Source organism: Callorhinus ursinus, unplaced genomic scaffold (genome assembly GCF_003265705.2).
Source record: "Callorhinus ursinus isolate GAN/ISIS: 27379988/994484 unplaced genomic scaffold, GSC_fseal_2.0 scaffold16, whole genome shotgun sequence".
In the NCBI taxonomy this organism is placed as follows: Eukaryota; Metazoa; Chordata; class Mammalia; order Carnivora; family Otariidae; genus Callorhinus; species Callorhinus ursinus.
This window is the reverse complement of record NW_027397078.1, coordinates 2,562,121-2,584,471: the sequence shown is the minus strand read 5'-3', so window position 1 is coordinate 2,584,471 and position 22,351 is coordinate 2,562,121. Positions and strand designations below refer to the sequence as shown.

General features: G+C 41.8%; 1 protein-coding gene and 1 pseudogene across 3 annotated transcripts in view; both read left to right on the top strand.

Annotated features, from left to right (window-relative positions):
• ZNF81 (zinc finger protein 81) overlaps positions 1 to 22,351 on the top strand; it is a 129,928-nt gene that overhangs the window by 50,866 nt on the left and 56,711 nt on the right. The window lies entirely within an intron of this gene.
• LOC112812698 (calponin-1 pseudogene) lies at positions 20,680 to 21,828 on the top strand (annotated as a pseudogene).

The window sequence follows — 22,351 nt, the reverse complement described above, 5'->3', positions numbered from 1 at the left end:
AAGCACGTTTCACTCTGATTCTTTCATCCTGAATTCACCTGGCAATTGGAGTGGCCATCTGTGCTCCTTAATTGCCTCTATTCAAAGGCAAAATCAAGCTTCTGTTTCTGTTGACAAGCAGGTAGTTAGAGCTTCGAGCCAGGTGCCCAGGCTAAGCTCCCAGCGTGATGCGGAGATAAGGATGCTATTTTCCTTGATGTTTACTTGTTTCCTTGATGTTTCAAGGAGATAGCTCCCAGGCCCTTGAGAAAAACATTCCTGGGTTGTGATGCCACAAAAGGCTTACTTAGCCTTTTTAAAAGATTTATATACATATCCAAGGGGGCAGAGGAAGGATTTACAAATACCAGTTGTCTCAAAGAAATGCTCTAAGATCTAGAGGGGAGGAGGGTAGGGGGATGGGTTAGCCTGGTGATGGGTATTAAAGAAGGCACATTCTGCATGGAGCACTGGGTGTTATGAACAATGAATCATGGAGCAGTACACCAAAACAAATGATGTAATATATGGTGATTAACATAACAATAAAAAATTTTAAAAAAATGCTCTAAGAAAAGAGAGGGAAGAAAAGGTCTTTCTCCCTTTTGACAACAGGGAAAATTAAAATTTTTTAATCCTTACAATTTCTCCTTCATTTATAATAATACCACAATTTTGGGGCACCTGGGTGGCTCAGTGGGTTAAGCATCTGCCTTTGGCTCAGATCAAGATCCCGGGGTCCTGGGATTGATCCCCACGGCAGGCTCCCTGCTCAGTGGGGAGTCTGCTTCTCCCTCTGCCTCTGCCCCTCCCCACCCCTCATGCTCTCTTTCTCTCTCTCAAATAAATAAATAAAATCTAAAAAAAATACAACAATTCTCTGAGTATGTCCATGGAAGTTTCTACCTTTCTCTGGGTAGTTTGCACCCACCTAAATATCCAGCAAGTCCACACAATAACAAAGCAGAGCCATTATGAAAATTTCCATAGCACAAGTGGAAAAATCAGTGTTGTATTTGCCGTAGGGAATCAACCTTTAAGTATGTTTTACCAGTAGTTAAAGCACATTCTTGATTAGCTGTGTGCAAAAATTGCCCATTCTCACAGATTACTTTTACAAACTGTTGTCTGTTGCTTGCTTTATCAAATGATTAAGTATTGTTTTCTAATTCCTTATGAAGTCTTACCCAATCCAAGCCTAAAGAGTAGCTCTCTGGAGGCCTGATAATCTAATTTTTAATGGAAGAGTTTTTTCTTGTAAGGTCCGACGAATTTCTCCTGAGTTCCTATCATTCCATAAGTAACATCACATTTACATAATTTAGCCCTTCATTAGTTCTTCTGTGTCTCCAAATAAGATTTCCCAGATGCGAAGCACAAAGACACCCATGGTCATTATGTAGTGTATTATTACGAGACACTTTTTGAAGGGTGTGGATTGAATTTCCAGTGATTCATGTATTGGACCCTAATTGTTTTAGGTCTTGAGGAAAAACCTGGCCTATGGGCTATTTTTTGCATTGGTCCAAATCAGTAATTATATTACTATAATGGGCACACAAACCTCCATGAATAATAGGCATCCACCTTTGTTTATCTATCCATACTGGGAATGGAGAGAATTTGCATCTTAAAAGTAACCCAGTGATGTTAGACCTATCTTCTGCAGTCTCTGTAAATACCAGATTTTCTTCCTTTTTTCAAGTTTTTATTTAAATTCCAGTTCGTTAATGTACAGTGTAATATGAGCTATTAGTTTCAGGTGTAGAATTTGGTGATTCAACACTTCCATCCAACACCCAGTGCTCATCACAAGTGCACTCCTTAATCCCCATCACCTATTTCACCCCCCCCTCGCCGCACCTGCCCTCTGGTAACCATCAGTTTGTTCTCTAGAGTTAAGAGTCTGTTTCTTGGTTTGCCCCCTCTCTCTTTTTTCCCCTTTGCTCATTTGTTTTTGTTTCTGAAATTTCACATGTAAGTGAAATCATATGGTGTTTGTCTTTCTCTGACTGACTTATTTCACTTATATAAATGCCAGATTTGTCTATTAATTAGATGCTTTTTTACACCAGTCTTCTATCCCTTCTGGTGTAGTCATAGTCTAATATCTGTTTGTTCCCTTAAATATGAACAGTCCTGTACCTCTGAACTGTGATGCTGTCATGGAGCAATTTGATAGCTAATTGCTTCTTGACTGTACAGATGGGTGGCTCTGAGACCTTCGTGGTGATCTTTTGTTCTATCATTAAATTATTCCGAACAGTCCAATTGCAAAATGTTCTCCATTTCCATCCTACTTGAGCTCCCGTGGCTTTTAACCATCTTGCATGGTATGATTCAATCCAGTTTGCAATTGTATTGTGTGTTTTTGTAATTCTCTCAAAGCACTATGCTTGTTCCTCCCAGGATTGTATTCTAATAATTCTTCTTTTGCCCTTGTCTGGCCCCAAACAGGCCCCTTAAACAGATTCTATAACGGGAGGGCTCAAGGATTACATGTCTGGTTGTGAAAACTGATATTGGCCTCAGTTATCTTAAGAGAAACCATCCATCTGTAATTCGGGGGGTGGGGGCTATTAAAATAGGCTCAGGGCATTGCCGTATTCCAAATATAGAAGGGAGACCTCTGTATTATATATATATGCAATATATAAAAATACGGATCTTGAGGGGTCTGTTGAAAGGATTTCCACCAGTTTGGATGTAACTTACCATCACTCTCTTTACAGCTATTAGTAGTTTTATTGAACTGCACCCCTACCATAGTAAAGGTGAGAGAATAATTTGCTAGTGGGGTTACTTCTACAGTTCTCAAGATTGTAATGTAGTTAAGGGATTTCTTTGCTCTTTAAGGATCCTTTTGATCAAACCAGTTAACAGAACATTGTGTGTCAAATTTAGGGCTTGAGTATCTTGATGCCTATTAGTTACCTTACTTTGGTATTATAAAAACTTACTAATGAAGATGGTTCCATCTTTAGTCTGCCAATAATTGGGTTGTTGGAATTACAAGTCCGCATCATGTCTATTCTGGGAAGACAATATGGAATCGGTTGGAAATATGTAATTGTGGAGACCATTATTGGAAGTACAGAAAAAGCAGTATAACAAATAAACATGTTTGTTTTCTAGTAAAATGTGATTCTTAAGTAACTGAAATAACCCTACTGTTACTAGGACAGGAAGGCAGTATATGGGAATAGTAGTAAGTTCGCTAGAATACCTTATAGAAGGGAGGAAAAAATAATTTTCGTCCCGTCCTTCTAAGTTCTTGGCTGAGCCCCTTACTAAAATACAGGTTAACAAGAGAAAAACAAAAGAAGTTTATTAACATGTATATCTCATGTATACATGGGAGATACCCAAGGGAGAATGAGGAACACAGAGTGGTAGCTTAGAACTCTGGCTTATAGAGCATCTGCAACAAAGAACAATACATTAATGGAGAAATGACAGGACAAAAAAAAAAAAAAAACAACAGTTTTAGGATTCCAGTGACACCAAACTGTGGGAAGGTAACTATATGGGAGGCAACTAATGGTAGATAAAGGCTAGTTAGTAAACTTTGTTATGTAGATGCCATCTCCAGGTTGATAGGATCTAAAGTTGTCTTCATTGATTAACTTTTTTTTTCAGGTTTCTCCAATTTATTTTTTCGTTATTTAAATTTTAGTTAACATATAGTGTAATATTGATTTCAGGAGCAGAATTCAGTGATTCATCACTTATATACAACACCCAGTGCTCATCACAAGTGCCCTCTTTAATACCCATCATTCATCTAGCTCATCCCCCACCCACCTGTCTCCATCAACCCTCACTTTGTTCTCTGTCGTTAAGAGTCTCTTGTGGTTTGTTTCCCCCTCTTTCCTTTTTCTTTCTCCTTTCCCACATGTTCATCTGTTTTCTTTATTAAATTCCACATGAGTGAGATCATACAGTATTTTGACTGACTTATTTTGCTTAGCATAATACACTCTAGCTCCATCCACATAGTTGCAAATGGCAAGATTCATTCTTTTTGAATGTGTGTGTGTAATATACAGACACATATCATCTGTATACATTCTTTTTGAACACACACACACACACACACAAACACACACACCCCACATCTTCTTTATCCATTCATCAGTTGATGGACATTTGGGCTCTCTCCATAGTTTGGCTATTGTTGATGATGCTGCTATAAACTTCGGGATGCATGTGCCCCTTTGAATCAGTATTTTTGTATCCTTTGGGTAAATACCTAGTAGTGGAATTGCCAGGTCATAGGACAGATCTATTTTTAACTTTTTCAGGGACCTCTGTATTGTTTTCCAGAGTGGCTGCACCAGTTCGCATTCCCACCAACATCCTCGCCAACACCTGCTGTTTCTTGTGTTATTAATTTTAGCCGTTCTGACAGGTGTGAGGTGGTATCTCATTGTAGCTTTGATTTGTATTTCCCTGATGATGAGTGATGTTGAGCATCTTTTCATGTGTCTGTTAGCCATCTGGATGTCTTCTTTGGAAAAGTGTCTGTTCATGTCTTCTGCCCATTTCATAATTGAATTATTTGTTTTTTGGGTGTTGAGTTTGATAAGTTCTTTATAGATTTTGGATACTAACCCTTTATCAGACATGTCATTTGCAAATATATTCTCCCGTTCCATAAGCTGGCTCCCCGCAGAGCAGGAAGCCCGATGCAGGACTCGATTGCAGGACCCCGGGATCACGACCTGAGCCAAAGGCAGACGCTTAACCGACTGAGCCACCCAGGCGCCCCAAGCCCTTAGTTTTTCCGTGATTGGGGGGGCAGTAGATAGTTGGAGTCTTTTGGCCATGATACCCCCTGACGTGATGGGTCATCTTCCAATCCTGATGGGCTTGTTCCATCAAACAAGCAAAGCCTGCTGGTTGCAGAATTCTGCGCAGCAACCGGTGCACATCCCTATATGTGGGGTTGTAAGCTGCAAAGACACTGCCAAGTACTTGTGCAAACTTATGTGGGTCTTCCCTGGGCACAGGAAAAGAAGGCCTTTGATGGGTAACGTTGTTAGAATAGAAGGACATTCTTCCTCTTCCAAGTCCCAGCTTCTTAATGACATCAACTTTATGTGGTTAGGAAGGGCTGTCTGTCTTCTCACCGAATCAGGAAAAATGTAGAATTAGGGGACACTCTGATATCACTTATGGGGGATATAGTATCCCCATGTTGGTATTTTTCAGCCTAGCACCTTTTTAGTTTGTCTTTTCCAAGTGACTGCCCTTGCTACTCTCTGTCCTGTTGCCTTCATATGAGGACACAGTCTTTTATCCAAGTTTCCAATTATTCCCTGATGGTGTTGTTTTATCATCTCTGTTTTCCTAGCCACATGGTATGTGGGTAAGAAGGGACTCCTAGAGGTGGAGGCTAGCTGAAGCATGAAATAGAATCAGAGCTAGGGCGTGAGGCACACAGACCTCCCACGGGGGACATAATTCATTACTAGCTCAAAAAGTTGTACCCTTGTCCCTCTTCACAGGGCAATCTGCTAATTAACAGAACTGCCTATCTCAAAGACCATAGCTTCCCTCTTAGCAGGAGTTAGTTTGAGACAGGAAGGGATAAAGATATCTAAGGGAAGGGGAGCAAGGAAGGGAGTGGGTACGGCAGAGAAAGGAGAGTTTGGTAAAGAAAAAGTGGCTTTAATTCTTTCTTTTTTTTTTTTAAAGATTTATTTATTTATTTGACAGAGAGAGAGACACACACAGTGAGAGAGGGAACACAGCAGTGGGAGTAGGAGAGGGAGAAGCAGGCTTCCTGCGGGCCTGATCCCAGGACCCTGGGATCATGACCTGAGCCGAAGGCAGACGCTTAACGACTGAGCCACCCTGGCGCCCCGCTTTAATTCTTTCATTTCTTCTTCGGTTTTGCTTATTCTTTCCAAATAATTTTAGCTTTTTCCCTGGAATGAGATTCATCCCAGGAACACAAGTAATTCATTTGCTGAAGATGAGGTCTTTCTAAAAACCACCACAGATAAGTCAATTCACTCAAACCAAAGGCCTTATCCTCAGGCCACTGTAATACTGGATTCTCATTCCAAATAGATTCCACTCCAGTTGTTATATGGAGACCCATAAGCTCTTGAAGAGAAAGACCTGCAGGCAACATTCCTGGCTTACCATATTTTCCCACCATCAAAACTAGTGGTGATCCTGATGGATTTTAGGTCCTGTATTATACATGTTTACTCAAGGATTAAATCTAGAATTGGAGAGCATGATTTGTCCAGCTAATATTTGAAAAATATGCAGAGCTAGAAGGGAGATATTTTATAATTCACCTTCAGCTCTGCTCAGTTCAAGATTTTTTTTTTTTTGGAGAGGGAGGGGTGGCTGGGGTGGCACGGGTAGAAGCAGAGGGAGAAGGGGGAGGGTGGGGGAAAGATCTCAAGCAGACTCCACACTGAGCGCAGAACCTGACACAGGGCTTGATCTCAAGACCCCGAGATCATGACCTGAGCGGAATCCAAGAGTCAGATGCTTAACTGACCGAGCCACCCAGGTGCCCCTCAGTTCAGGAACTTTAAGGCCATCCCATCCTTATCAGCAGATTGTTGGGGAAAATTAAAAATAAAATATCCTGGCAATCGAGGGAATTCTTTCTACAAATGTAAAAAAAGGAAAGAAGAGAATTTTATTTCAGAGTATTTAACCAGACTGTGATTTGCATTATGGGTAATCTGCTAAAGAGATGGCAAAGACAGAACGAAATCTCACCCTCTTTTGTAGCTGAGCAGATACAGTCCATTATCTGCATGTTTTCAAGATAAATGGTAACAAGTCCTCATGAAGAGGACCTGATCGTACCATTTGCTATTTGTTCTTGCATAGTTCATCCTAAATTCACCTGGTAATTGGAGTGGCCATTTGTGCTAGTTAATTGCCTTCATCTAAAAGGCAAAATCAAATTTCCCTGTCTCATTGACAAGCAGATAGTACATCTTAGAGCCAGGTGCCTAGGCTAAGCTCCCAGCACAAGGGGCGGGGCGGGCGGGGGGAGGATTGGAACACTGTCTTCCTTGATGTTTCCATTTCAAAGCACTGGTTTCCAGGCCCCTAAGAAAAACATTCCTGGGTTGTAATGCTGACAAAAGGCTGATTTAGCCTTTTTAAAGATTTACATATATATCCAAGGGGCAGAGGAAGGATTTACAAATACCAATATCCTTAAGGAAATGCTCTAAGGGGAGGGGGAAGGGTCTCTGTTTTGGTTACAGGGGAAGTTCCATGTTTTTATTTTTAATTTTTTTTATTTAAATTCAATTAGCCAACATATACTACATCATTAGTTTTTGATGTAGTGTTCAGTGATTCATTAGTTGCATATAACGCCCAGTGCTCATCAAATCATGTGCCCTCCTGAATGTCCATCACCCGGTTACCCCTTCCCTCCACCCACTTCCCTTTCCGCAACCCCTCAGTTTGTTTCCCTGGAGTCAAGAATCTCTCATTGTTTGTCTCCCTGATTTCTTCCCATTCGGTTTTCCCTCCCTTCTCCTGTGGTCCTCCGCGCTATTGCTTATGTTCCACATTTGAGTGAAACCATATGATAATTGTCTTTCTCTGCTTGACTTATTTCACTTAGCGTCATCCCCTCCAGTCCCATCCATGTCGATGTAAATAGTAGACATTCATCCTTTCTGATGGCTGAGTAATATTCCATTGTATATATAAACCACATCTTCTTTATCCATTTATCTATGGAAGGGCATCTTGGCTCCTTCCGCAGTTTGGCTACTGTGGACATTGCTGCTATGAACATTGGGGTGCAGGTGCCCCTTCTTCTCACTACATCTGTATCTTTGGGGTAAATACCCAGTAGTGCAATTGCTGGGTCGTAGGGTAGCTCTATTTTTAATATCTTGAGGACCCTCCATACTGTTTTCCAGAGTGGCTGCACCAGCTTACATTCCCACCAACAGTGTAAGAGGGTTCCCCTTTCTCTACATCCTCGCCAACATTCGTTGTTTCCTGTCTTGTTAATTTTTGCCATTTTAACTGGTGTAAGGTGATACCTCATTGTGGTTTTGATTTGTATTTCCCTGATGGCGAGTGACGTGAAGCATTTTTCCATGTTTTTAACCTTACCCCAAGCCGCAGTTCTCCCAGGGGCAACTCAGGTTGTCCTTGACAGCTGCCTGTGCAGGCAGTGAGTTGCATGACAGAGCCTGGGTAATCTGCTGCTCACTAGCAGCCTGGAAGCCAGCTTCAAAGTTGCTCGCCACACACACAAACCTGAGAAATGCCAGCAAACAAGCGTTTAGAGCCTTGCTTTCTTGTTCTACCCAGCAGAGCATGAGAGACCCATGGAAGAGCGTTTTCCAACTCCACTGGGACAGAGAAGAAAACTTAAGGCAGTGACTTCCCTTTGTCCTCCAGGGATTCTCTGCTGTTTCTCTTGGGCCACCCGGGAGAGGATAGGGAGAGAGGTTGGGGAGCAATTTGCATGTCCCACTACCATGTCTTTACCTAGAGCAGTCCCTGAATGGGAGGGACTCCCTTTGGACTTTATGAACATTCACAGAACAAGCCCGTGAAACACCATACCAGTGATGCATTTAGCCATGGAAACCACAATGACTGTACATTGAATTGGCCCAAAGCCCCACCCCACCCCACACCCCCATCACTTTACCTTCCTTGGCTCGCTAATCCATACCAAAACCCCATCGGTTGAATTTGGGTGTTCCCTTGCGCCCTTGAGTTCAGATAGGACGGTCTCAGGTACCTGTCTCCAACAGAGCCTTAAAAATCTGAGCGCTCCCATCCCTGAAGTTCTCCAGAGTACTCAGGGGGGTATGTATGGCCTTTGGTCCCTCTCGGGAACAGAGAGCCTCTGGCCCACCCCTAATCATTTCTTCAAAGCAGCTAATTTCAGGGTCGAAAGAGAGGAAGGGGTGAGGCATGGAGTGGGAGGGTGGATCCATGCCAGCCAGCAAGTCTTTATGTCTACTTTTGGGTTTGAACCATGGAGCGGCTACTCAGGGCTTACCCAAATGAACATCTCACCTTTTCAGGATGCACAGAGCTCTGTGTCAGGTGGCTAGGTCCTCATAGTTTCAACTTCGGGGATGCCTCGATTCCATAGCCACAACCACGTTGCTTTCTAGCTGTGCCCATTGGCTAACTCATGCTTTCCGAGGACAGTGGCACCTTTTTCTTTTTAGGATACCCACTTTAATCTGGGGGCACTCGCTGCCCATTTTCATGATAGCATAAGGGAGGAAAAAGTTTTCCTTGACCTTCTTAGGGACCCCAGCTGGGTCTGAAAGTGAAACTGACGAAGACAGATCAATAAGAGAAGAGCATACATATTCACTTAATATAAGTTTTGTGTGACAGGGGAGCCTTCATAAGGTCAGCATATTCATTGCTGGCTCCCATGGACTTCCCTCAAAGGTCCCAGGTCCCAGGGATTAGGATGTGAACATCTTTATAGTGGTGGTGGTAGGGTCATCATTCTGCCTACCAGAGAGGCCCACGAGGCCCTCCTTCTTCCTTTTCCAGAAAGCCACATCTCTGGGTGAAACCATTCCGAATCACCCAAACCTCCAAAGAACTGTGAAGGGTCTGAAATTTTACCCCATTTGCAGGCTAACAATTAGCCTGCCATGGTTTCATGGAGGCTGGCAGAAGACATGAGACCACTGAGTCAGAGACAAAGGACTTTTGAACCCTCAGGACAGTTGTGGGAGCCACTGTAAACATTGGCCACTTCTCGAAGCCCCAGTTCCCCCAGGGTGACACAAAGAGGGCCAGAGGATACTTGCACATGCAGTGGGTTCCATTATATGGGAGGAACCCCCAAACCTATGGACCCCAGATCTTTCATAATGAGCAGTAAGCCTGCCTGATCTTTGCCTGGAAGGAGAAATTCTCTTTTTAAAAAAGATTTTATTTATTTATTTGACAGAGAGAGGGCGATAGAGAGAGCACAAGCAGGGGGAGCAGCAGAGGGAGAGGCCGAGCCTTCCTGCTGAGCCACCCAGGCACCAGAAATTACCTCGAGTATAATTTATATAACCTGTCCCTTGCTCTGGAGTTGGGGGACTCTATCTTTTAAGGCTGTTTGCTGTATAAACATGCTTGAAAAGACAGTTCGGGGCGGGGGGGGGCGCCTGGGTGGCTCAGTCGGTTGAGCATCTGCCTTTGGCTCATGTCATGATCCCAGGGTCCCGGGATCAAGCCCTGAGTTAGGCTCCATGCTCAGCAGGGCGTTTGCTTCTCCCTCTGCCCCTTCCCCCAGTTCATGTGCTCTCTCTCTCTCTCTGAAGTTCAGAAAAAAAGGCAGTCAGTGAGGCTGCTTGCAAGGCATGCAGAAATGCGAGACACCTGGAGAATTGTCTCTCAATAGTTTCTCAAGTCCCTTTTAATTTGTAACAGGTCTGACACTTTCTCCTCCCTTGTATTTTTCCCCTTGCTATTTATTTGCTGAAGAAACTGGGCCCTTTGCCCTGACCTAGGTCCCACATTTTTGGAATTTGCTAATTGTATTCTGGTGGTTGTTTATTTAACAGTTCCTGTATCTCTATTTTAATTTGAACTGTAAACCTAGAGGCCTGATCAATTGAGATTTAATTTTTTGGCAAGAATACTTCATAGGTGGTGGTGAATGCTTGCTGGAGGCATGTAATGCCTGATTCTCTCTCTCAGTGTGTTCAGGGGTCATCAACCTGATCCAGATTGTAAAGTTCCTTCAGTCTTTCACCTGATAGTTTTCCACGCTTTGAAGATCTCTGCTTTTATTAGCACCTGTTAGCTGGAATACTTCTGCAAAGAATAAAGTTCCATAACCAACTATTTATCCTAAAGTGCAGTACTTAGAGGAAAGATAATCATTTTTTAGAATTTTAAAAACGATTTTATTTATTTGAGAGAGAGAGAGAGAGAGAGCGCCCACAGGCAGGGGGAGGGGCAGAGGGAGAAAAACAAGCAGACTCCCCACTGAGCAGGGAGCCTGACATGGGACTCCATCCCAGGACCCTGAGATCATGAGCTGAAGGCAGATGCTTAAGTGACTGAGCCACCCAGGTGCCCCAGAAAGATAATCATTTTAATATGGAACTCAAGTCATATCTCTTTCCTGATATATAAAACACTTCAATGATGATCTACAGGCATACCTTGGAGATCTCTCAGGTTCGGATACAGACCATTGTAATAAAAGGAATATTGCAATAAAGTGAGTCAAATGAATTTTTTGGATTCCCTGTGCATATAAAAGTTAAGTTTACGCTGTACTGTAGTCTACAGAGGGTGCAATACCATTCTAAAAAAATGTACATACCTTAATTAAAAAATACTTTATTGCTAAAAAATGCTAACCATCACCTGGAGCTTTCAGCGAGTCATAATCTTTTTGCCAGTGGAGGATCTTACCTCAGTGTTGATGGCTGTTGACTGATCAGGGTGGTGGATGCTGAAGGTCAGGGTGGCTGTGGCAATTTCTTAAAACAAGACAACAATGGGGGCACCTGGGTGGCTCAGATGGTTAGGCGTCTGCCTTCGGCTCGGGTCGTGATCCCGGGGTCCTGGGATCGAGTCCCGCATCAGGCTCCCTGCTAGGTGGGAGCCTGCTTCTCCCTCTGCTTCTGCCTCTCTCTCTCTCTCTCTCTCTCTCTGACTCTCATGAATAAATAAATAAAACATTTAAAAAAAAAAAACAAGACAACAATGAAGTTTGCTGCGTCGATTGACTCTTCCTTTCACAAATGATTTCTATGTAGCATGTGTTGCTGTTTGATAGCACTTTACCCACAGTAGAATTTCTTTCAAAATTGGAGTCAGTCCTCCCAAATGATGCCACTGCTCTATCAAATAAATTAATGTCATATTCTGAACCCTTTGTTGTCATTTCAATGATCTTCACCAGGAGTAGATTCCATCTCAAGAAGCCACTTGCTGGGGCACCTGGCTGGCTCAGTCAGTAAAGCATGTGACTCTTGACCTCGAGACCATGAGTTCACGCCCTCTGGTGGGTGTAGAGCTTACGTAAAGCCATTTTCTTTGCTTATCCATAAGAAGCAACTCCTCACCCATTAAATTTTCATCGTGAGACTGCAATTCTCTGACATCTTCAGGCTCCACTTCTAATTCTAATTCTCTTGTGCTGTTTCTCCACATCTGCAGTTACTTCCTCCACTGAAGTCTTGAACCCCTTAAGGTCATCCATGAGGGTAGGTTGGAATCAACGTCTTCTTAACTCCTGTTATGTTGATATTTCGACCTCTTCCCATGAATCATGAATGTTCTTAATGACATCTAAAATGGTGAATCCTTTCCAGAAGGTTTTCAATTTACTTTGCCCAGATCCATCAGAGGAATCACCATCTCTGGCAGCTATAGGCTTACAAAGTGGATTTCTTAAATAGTAAGACTTGAAAGTTAAAATTACTCCTTGATCCATGGGCTGCAGAATGAATGTTGTGTTAGCAGGCATGAGAACAGCATTAATCTCCTTGTCCATCTCCATCAGAGCTCTTGGGTGACCAGGTGCATTGTCAGTGAGCAGCCATATTTTGAAAGGAATCTTTGTTTCTAAACAGCGGGTCTCAACAGTGGGCTTAAAATATTCAGTAAACCATGTTGTAAACAGATATGCTGTCATCCGGGCTTTGTTGTTCCATTTATAGAGCACTGGCAGAGTTGACTTAGCATCATTCTTTTTTTTTTAAGATTTTATTTCTTTATTTGACAGAGAGATAGAGCACAAGTAGGCAGAGCGGCAGGCAGAGGGAGAGGGAGAAGCAGGCTCCCCGCTGAGCAGGGAGCCCGATGTGGGGCTTGATCCCAGGACCCTGGGATCATGACCTGAGCCGAAGGCAGCCGCTTAACCAACTGAGCCACCCAGGCGCCCCGATTTAGCATCATTCTTAAGAGCCCTGGGATTTTCAGAGTGGTAAATAAGCACTGGCTTCAACCTAAAGTCACCAGCTGCATTGACCTCTAACAAGAGAGTCAGCCTGGCCTCTGAAGCTTTGAAGCCAGGCATTGACGTCTCTGTAGCTCTGAAAGTCCCAGCTGGCATCTTCTTTCAAACAGAAGGCTGTTTCAGCTACGTTAAGATGTGTTTTTTAATGTAGCCATCTTCATGAATGATCTTAGCTGGATCTTCGGGATACCTTGCTGCAGCTCCTCCATCAGCACGTAGCAGCCAACACTGGCACTTTTATGTTAAGGAGACGGCTTCTTTCTTTGCACCCCATGAACCAACCTCTGCTAGCTTCAGACCTTTCTTCTGCAGCCTCCTCACCTCTGTCAGCTTTCACAGAATTGAACAGAGTTAGGGCCTTGCTCTGGAGTAGGCTTTGGCTTAAGGGAATGCGTTTGCTGATTTGGTCTTCTTTCCCAGACTACTATAACTTTCTCCACATCAGCGAGAAGGTTGTTTCGCACTTTCTTATCATTCCTGCGTTCACTAAAGGAGCACTTTTTGTTTCCTTCAAGAACTTGTCTTTGCGTTCACAACTTGGCTAACTGGGGCAAGAGGCCTAGCTTTGGGTCTAAAGTGAGAGACATGTGAGTTTTCCTTACACCTGAACACTTGGAGGCCATTGTAGGGTTATTAATGGGTCTGATTTCAATACTGTTGTGTCTCAGGGAATAGGGAGGCCCAGGGAGAGAGAGAGAGATGAGGGGGACGGCTGGTCAGTGGAGCACACAGAACACACACGTTTATCAGTTAAGTTCGCTGTCTTATATGGACGCAGTTCATGGCACTGCAAAACAGTTACAGTAGTGACATCCAAGATCACTGATCTCAGATCACCATAACAAAGAAAATAATAATTAAAAAGTTTGAAATACTGCGAGAATTACCAAAATGTGACACAGACACAAAATGAGCAAATGCTGTTGGAAAAATGGCGCTGATAGATTTGCTCAGTGCCGGGTTGCAACAGACCTTCAATTTGTAAAAAATGCAGTATCGGCAAAATGCAATTAGGTGAAGCCTGATAAAACAAGGTACGACTGTATTATGAAAAGAATTTACACTGTTTTCATGATCAGACTCTAGCATACTTCTTGGATTTTTTTTCTTATAATCACCTGCCTGACGTATTTTATAGTCTTCTCTCCTTTTTACAGAGCTATTCCTTTTTTCCTTAATTACCATGTATTTTCCTTTCTCCACACCTTTCTCTTTATCTTTCCTAGAAAATATTTTCCCCCATTTATCTCTGTCATACTTACTTTATTCCCCCCAAGATTCTGTTTAAATGCTACCAACTCTAAGGGCCCTAAACCTACACCTCCAGTAGAACTACTTTCTCTCTGGGGCCCACAGTGTACCCTAAATATATTTCTAACATGCGCTTTTGTTTTCTGTGTTTTTTGAAACCAAGTTATATTTGAAAGACATTAAATTATGTATAGTTTGATGAGTTTTGACAAAGATATCTATGTAACCACCACTCAAACTAAAATACAGAACAGGTCCATCACCCTCTTGACCAGTCAGTATCCTACCCCTGAGGCAGCCATTTTTAAGATTTTTAATCTGTATAGATTAGCTCTGCTTGTTCTTGATTATCATTTGGTCTGTGTTTGGCTTCTATTTCTAAATGAACAAAATATTTTGGAGAGTCATTCAGATTGTGTCTGCCACCAGCTCTTTCCCTTTTATTGCTGAGTATTCTGCTGTATGAATATAGCACAATTTGTATATGCAGTCACCTGCCAATGAACATTTTGAATGTTTCTAGTGTTTGGTTATCATGGATAAAGCTGTTGAACATCTTTTCATATGCTTTATTGGCCATTTGTAGATCTTTTTTGGTGTCTGTTCAAGGATTTTGCCCATTTAAAAAAGTTGGATTATGTGATTATGTGTCTGTTTGTTATTACTCTGTAGGAGTTCTTTTTTTTTTTTTTTTTGAACTAACATCATTGTTCTAGAATATTTTTTTTAAAGATTTTATTTATTTATTTGACAGAGAGAGACACAGTGAGAGAGGGAACACAAGCAGGGGGAGTGTGAGAGGGAGAAGCAGGCTTCCCGCAGAGCAGGGAGCCCGATGTGGGGCTTGATCCCAGGACCCTGGGATCATGACCTGAGCTGAAGGAAGACGCTTAACGACTGAGCCACCCAGGTGCCCCTAGAATTTTTTTTTTATTTTATTATGTTATGTTAGTCACCATACAGTACATCATTAGTTTCTGATGTAGTGTTCCATTGATTCATTGTTTGCATATAACACCCAGTGCTCCATGCAATACATGCCCTCCTTAATACCCATGTAGGAGTTCTTTCTACATTCTCACTATGGGTGTTTTGTGTATGTATTGCAAGTATTTTCTCCCAGGCTGTGTCTTGACTTTTCATTTTCTTAATGGAATCTTTTGATGAGCAGAAGTTCTAATTTTGGTAAGATCCCATTTATCCAGATTTCCTTTTATATTTATTGTTTTTTGTACTATGTCAAGAAATCCTTGCTTGACCCAGTGTTGCAAAGATATTCTCTTATGTTTTCTTCTAGGGCACTTTTAGTTTTAGGGTTGTTTTTTTTTTTTAGTTTTAGGTTTGTTTTTTTTTTCCTTTTTAAAAATTGAAATATAACTACATGGCGCCTGGGTGGCTCGGTCGGTTTAAGTGTCTGCCTTCAGCTCAGGTCATGATCCCAGGGTCCTGGGATCAAGCCCTGCATCGGGCTCCCTGCTCAGCGGGGAGTCTGCTTGTCCCTCTCCCTCTGCCCCTCACCCCCACTCATGCTCTCTCTCTCTGCTCTCTCTCTCTCTCAAATGAATAAATAAAATCTTTAAAAAAGATAAAATAGAAATATAACTAACATAAAATATCATGTTAGTTTCAGGTATGCAGTCTTGATTCAACAATTCTATACCTTAGTCAGTGCTCAGTACAGTAAGTGTAGTCAACCATACATTATTACAGTATCATTGACTATATTTCCTCTGCTGTACTTTTCATCTCATGACTTATTTATTTTATAACTGTAAGTTTGTACCTCTTAATCCTCTTCACCTATTCTGTGCATTCCCCCAGCCACCTCCCCTCTGGCAACCACCAGTTTGTTCTCTGTATTTATTTAAGAGTCTGTTTTTTTGTTCGTTCTTTTGTCTTGTTTTTTAGATTCCACATATAAGTGAAGTCATATGGTATTTGTATTCTCTGTCTGACTTATTTTACTTGCCATAATACCCTCTAGGTCCATCCATGTTGTCACACATGGCAAGATCTCACTCTTTCTTATGGCTGAGTAATATGTCATTTTATATACCACATCTTCTTTATCCATTCATCTATCGATGGACACTTGGATTGCTTCCATATCTTGGCCCTTGTAAATAATGCTGCAGTTAACAAAGGAGCATATGTCTTTTTGAATTAGTGATTTCATTTTCTTTGGGTAAATACCCAGTAGTGGAATTGCTGGGTCATATTTTTAATTTTTTGAGGAGCCTCCACATTATTTTTCCCAGTGGCTGTACCAATTTACATTCCCACCAACAGTACACGAGGATTCCTGTTTCTCCACATCCTCACCACTTGTTATTTCTTTTTTATTCTAGCCATTCTGGAAGGTATAAGGTGATATCTCACTGTGGTTTTGATTTGCATTTCCCTGATGATTGGTGATGTTGAGCATCTTTTCGTGGATGTCTTTTTGGGGAAGAATTTTTTTTTAAATATTTTATTTATTTATTTATTTGAGAGAGAGAATGAGATAGAGAGAGCATGAGATGGGGTCAGAGGGAGAAGCAGACTCCCTGCTCAGCAGGGAGCCCGATGCGAGACTCCATCCCGGAACTCCAGGATCATGACCTGAGCCGAAGGCAGTCGCTTAACCAACTGAGCCACCCAGGCGCTCAGAAGAATTTCTATTCTGGTCTTCTGCCTATTGATGAATCAGATTATTTGGTGGGGTTTTTTTGGAATTGAGTTTTATAACTTCTTTATGTATTTTTTTTATTTTTTTTAAAGATTTTATTTATTTATTTGAGAGAGAGAATGAGATAGAGAGAGAGCATGAGAGGGGAGAGGGTCAGAGGGAGAAGCAGACTCCCTGCTGAGCAGGGAGCCTGATGTGGGACTCGATCCTGGGACTCCAGGATCATGACCTGGGCTGAAGGCAGTTGCTTAGCCAACTGAGCCACCCAGGCGCCCCTCTTTATGTATTTTGGATATTAACACCTTATTGGATATATCATTTGCAAATATCTTCTCACATTCACTAGGCTGCCTTTTTGTTTTGTTGATGGTTTCCTTTGCTGTGCATAAGCTTTTTATTTTGGTGTAGTCCCAATAGTTTATGTTTGCTTTTGTTTCCCTTGCCTGAGGAGACGTATCTACAAAAAATGTTGCTTAGACTGATGTCAAAGAGATTATTGCCTATGTTTTCTTCTAGGAGTTTTATGGTTTCAGGTCCCACATTTAAGTCTTTAATCCATTTTGAATTTATTTTTGTGTATGGTGTAAGAAGGTGGCCCAGTTTCATTGTTTTGCATGTAGTTGTCCAGTTCTCTCAACACCATTTATTGAAAAGATTTTCTTTTCTCCACCGTATATTTTTATCCCTTTTGTTGTAAATTAATTGACCATATGGGGTGGTCTAATTTATGGGCTCTCTCTTCTGTTCAGTTGATTTAAAGTGTCTGTTTTTATGCTAACATCATACTGTTTTGATTGTTACAGCTTTGTAATACAGTTTGAAATCTAGGTTGTGATACCTCCAGCTTTGTTCTTTCTGAAGGTTGCTTTGGCTACTTAGGGTCTTTTGTGGTTCCATAAGTATTTTAGGTTTGTTCTACTTCTCTGAAAAATGCCATTGGAATTTTGACAGGGATTGCAGTGAATCCATAGATTGCTTTTGGTAATGTAATATTTGGTAATTTGGTAATATCTTAACAATATTGATTCTTCCTATCCATGAGCACAGAATATCTTTCTATTTACTTGTCTTATTTAGTTTCTTTCATCAATGTGTTATAATTTTCAATGTATAGTTCTTTTACCTCCTTGGGTAATTTATTCCTAGGTATTTTTCTTTTTCTTTTTTTTTTTAACATAGGTGTTTTTCTTAATGCAGTTATAAATGGGATTGTTTTCTTAATTTCTTTTTCTGGTAATTCATTATTAGTGTATAGAAACAACAGATTTTTGTATATTGATTTTTGTGTCCTGCGACTTTATTGAATTCATTTTTTAGTTCTAACAGATTTTTTGGTGGAGTCTTTAGGGATTTCTATATATAATATGATGTCATCTGCAAATAGTGACAGTTTTCCATCTTCCTTTTCGATTTGGATGCCTTTTATTTCTTTTTCTTGCCTAATTGCTCTGGCTAGGACTTCCAATACTCTTGAATAAAAGTGGCAAGAGTGGGCATCTTTGTCTTGTTTCTGATCTTAGAAAAGCTTTCTGCTTTCCACTGTTGATTATGATGTTAGCTGTGTGCTTGTCATATATGGTTTTTATTGTGTTGAGATACCATTTCTCTATGCCTTCTTTGCTGAGAGTTTTTATCATAAATGGGTGTTGAACTTTGTTAAATGCTTTTTCTGCATCTATTGAGATGATAATATGATTTTTATCCTTTATTTTGTTAATGTGGTGTGTCACATTGATTTACAGATGTTGAACCATCCTTATAGCACTGGAATCCCATTTGATCAATTTGTAGGATTCTTTTAATGTATTGTGGACTTCATTTTGGTAATATTCTGTTGAGGATTTTTACATCTGTATTCATCAGGGATATTTAGCTGTAATTTTCTTGTCTTGTGGTGTGTCCTTGTCTGGTTTTGGTATCAGGGTAATTTTGACCTTGTTAGATGTATTTCAAAGTGTTCCCTTCTTTTCTGTTTTTTGGAAGAGTTTGAGAAGGATTGGTATTCTTCTTTGAATGTTTGGTGGAATTCTTAGTGAAGCTGTTTGATTCTGGACTCTTCTTTGTTGGGAGGTTTTTGATTACTGATTCGGTCTCCTTATTAGTATTCAGTTTGTTTAGATTTTCTATTTTTTCATGATTCAGTCTTGGTAGGTTGTGTGTTTCTAGGAATTTATCCATTTCTTCTGGGTCATCCAGTTTGTTCGCATATAATTGTTCATAGTAATCTAGTTGGTTATTTTTATAGTTCTCCTCAGTTGAACTATCCTATTGTTCTTTCACTGTGAACATATTTTTCTTTATGTTCTTGAGCATACTTATAGATAGCTGGTTTAAAATCCTTTACTGCTAATTCCGGCATTTAAATCAGTTCAGGGTCAGTCTCTGATTGCATTTCCTCTTGAACTTCTTTTATTTCTCTCGATAACCTTTCTGTTTCTTTCTATGTTGATTATTTTCAACTGTATCTTGGTTGTTGTGAATCATATATTATAGACATTTTGAGTTCTGTTTAGTTCCCCTGAAGATCGCTGATTTTTTTTTCATTTGGTTTAGCAAGCACTTAATTTGGCTGGACTCATATTGGCAACTGTCTCCTCTATGGTGTGTGGTAACTCAAATTTAGCTAATTTATTTACTCAACCAGAGATTAGGAAGAGTTAACACATAGATCTCAGGCACCTTTTTCTGTGTGAATTCTCCTTTTTCTTTCTGGTGGTCATGATGACTGCAAAACTCCTTTGATTCTTCAAGTTCAGTTAAGACTGAAGTTTTTCTAGTGGAATTGCAGTTACCCTGCATGGCAGTGACTAGGTCTTTTTACAAGCTAAAGGCTGTAAACTTGGTAAACCTATCCAGTGCCATCCCTTCTTCTAATTGTCAGTTCTCTTCCAGTAAATACCTGATTTTTGTTACTCTTCAGTATCTCCAGATAGTTTTTTTTTAAATATTTTGTTCAGAGTGTAGTTGTTATCTCTGTGAAAGTTGGTCTGATAAAATTAATTCAGTCATACTGGAACTTGATTATTGTTAATTTTTGTATGTGGTATAAGGTATGGGTCAAGGTTTGTTTTTTCCTCCAAAACTTATATCCATTGTTCCAGCACAATTTTTTGAAAAGACTTTTCTTTTCCCCATTGAATTACTTTGGTACATTGGTCAAAAAACAGTTGTCCATATGTGTGTGGTTCTGTTTCCAGACTCTCTATTCTGCTCCACTGATATATCTATCTGTACTTACATCAATACCACACTGAAGTATCTGAAGTATCATAGCTTTATAGTAAGACTTATCATTACGTATAAATCCTCAACACTGTTCCTTGCTTTGGCTATTCTAGATCCTTTGCATAGCCATATCCACTTTAACATTTCTTGCCAGTTTTTACCAGAAAGTTGACAAATAATTGGTTGAACAAGTAGAAGACATTTTCTATGGTGATAGAAAATATCAACAACACTCAGCCAACTTGATTTATATATTATAGACTACTACAGCCATCAACAGCTGAATATACATTCTTTTCCAGGGACATATGAAACATTCTTCTGGATAGACCATATGTTGAAATCATACAGAGTATATTTTCTCACCACTACAGAATTAAATTAGAAATGAGCAATAAAAAGGCATGAAGAGAAAATGGTCATATTTGTGAAGAATTAATTAGAGCAAGAGTAGAGGGAACTATGTAAAGTTAAAAAAAAAAGTACGCATGCTTCCTTCTAGAAGTTCTAGAACACAGGCAGATGGAGCCTTAGCTGCTGCCTCGGTCCTCAGTGCCACTGCCACTGCTGCCCACCACCAGCCAGCATATCTTCTGCTCACTTCAACCAGGGCCCTGCCTATGGGTTGTCTGTTGAGGTTGAGAACAAGCTGGCCCAAAAGTGTGACCACGAGCAGGAGCAGGATCTCCGAGAATGGATCGAGGGGGTGACAGGGCACTGCATCGGCCACAATTTCATGGGTGGCCTCAAAGATGGCATCATTCTTTGCAAGTTCATCAGTAAGTTCCAGCCAGGCCCCATGAAGCAAGTCGGTGAGTCAACCCAAAATTGGCACCAGCTAGAAAATATTGGCAACTGCATCAAGGCCATCACCAAGTATGGGGTAAAGTCCCATGACATTTTTGAGGCCAACGACCTGTTTGAGAAAACCAACCACACCCAGGTGCAGTCCACCCTCCCAGCCCTGGCGAAGACGAAAGGGAATAAGGTGAATGTAGGGGTGAAGTATGCAGAGAAGCAGGAACAGAAATTTGAGCCAGAGAAGCTAAGAGAAGGGCAGAATATCATTGGGCTACAGATGGGCACCAACAGATTTGCTAGCCAGCAGGGCACGACGGCCTATGGCACCCCATGCCACCTCTGTGACCCCAAGCTGGGCAAGGACCAGCCCCTGGACCAGGCCACCATCAGCCTGCAGATAGGCACCAACAAGGGAGCCAGCCAGGCTGGCCTGACTGTACCTGGGACCAAGCAACAGATCTTTAAGCCTGGGCTGGGCATGGAGCACTGTGACATGCTCAACGTCAGCCTGCAGATGGGCAGCAACAAGGGGGCCTGGCAGCAAGGCATGACAGTGTATGGGCTGCTGTGCCAGGTCTATGACCCCCCAAACTGCCTAAGGCCTGAATACTCAGAGCTGGGCAAGCCTGCCCATGACCACCACCCACACAACTGCTACAACTCAACCTGGGGCCCTGGGCCCCCCCACCCTGCCTCCCCTCCAGGGAGGCCAACTGCTGCTCTCAGCAGGGGTGAGCCGGTCCCACCAACCCCCTCCCCCTGCATGGTGTCCTCTAACCCCCTGGGACCCGCCTACAGGGTTAGCACTGGGGGGGGGGGCAGACTGGGGAGCCTATGGTGGGGGAAGGGGGCCTTCCTCCTTGGAGCGCTGCAGCATCCAGCATTGAGTAGGGTGTTCCCAACAGCACCCAAAGGGCGCACTGAGCAAAGCTACCCCTAGCTGTCCCCTGACTCCCTTACAGGTGGATCCCCCCAGGATAAGAAGTTCCCCCCCAAGCAGAACCCCCAGAGCCCAGGCTTGGCCTGCCCCCTCCCCATTCCTGCAGTGGAAGCAAACTGCATGCCCGGAGGCCCAGCGGACACATGTGGTTTGGTTTGCAGCAACTGGCATATGTGGATGGGACGGTGGCATTTGTAATGCGAGCACTTTCTTTTTCTCTTTCACTGGAGCACAAAAAATGGCTGTAAAATAAAAACAAAATAAAAAATAAAAGTTAGAGAACACAGACTTCCCATTAAAATGAACAACAATAAAGAACACCCCCCCCCAAATGAACAAAATAGGATCAAGGTCAAATGCTGTACAAAATTATTAAGACATGTTAAAAATGAAAGACTGCAGGCGCCTGGGTGGCTCAGTCAGTTAAGCATCTGCCTTCCGCTCAGGTCATGATCCCAGGGTCCTGGGATCCAGCCCCTGAGTCGAGCTTCCTGCTCTGCAGGGAGGCTGCTTCTCCCTCTGC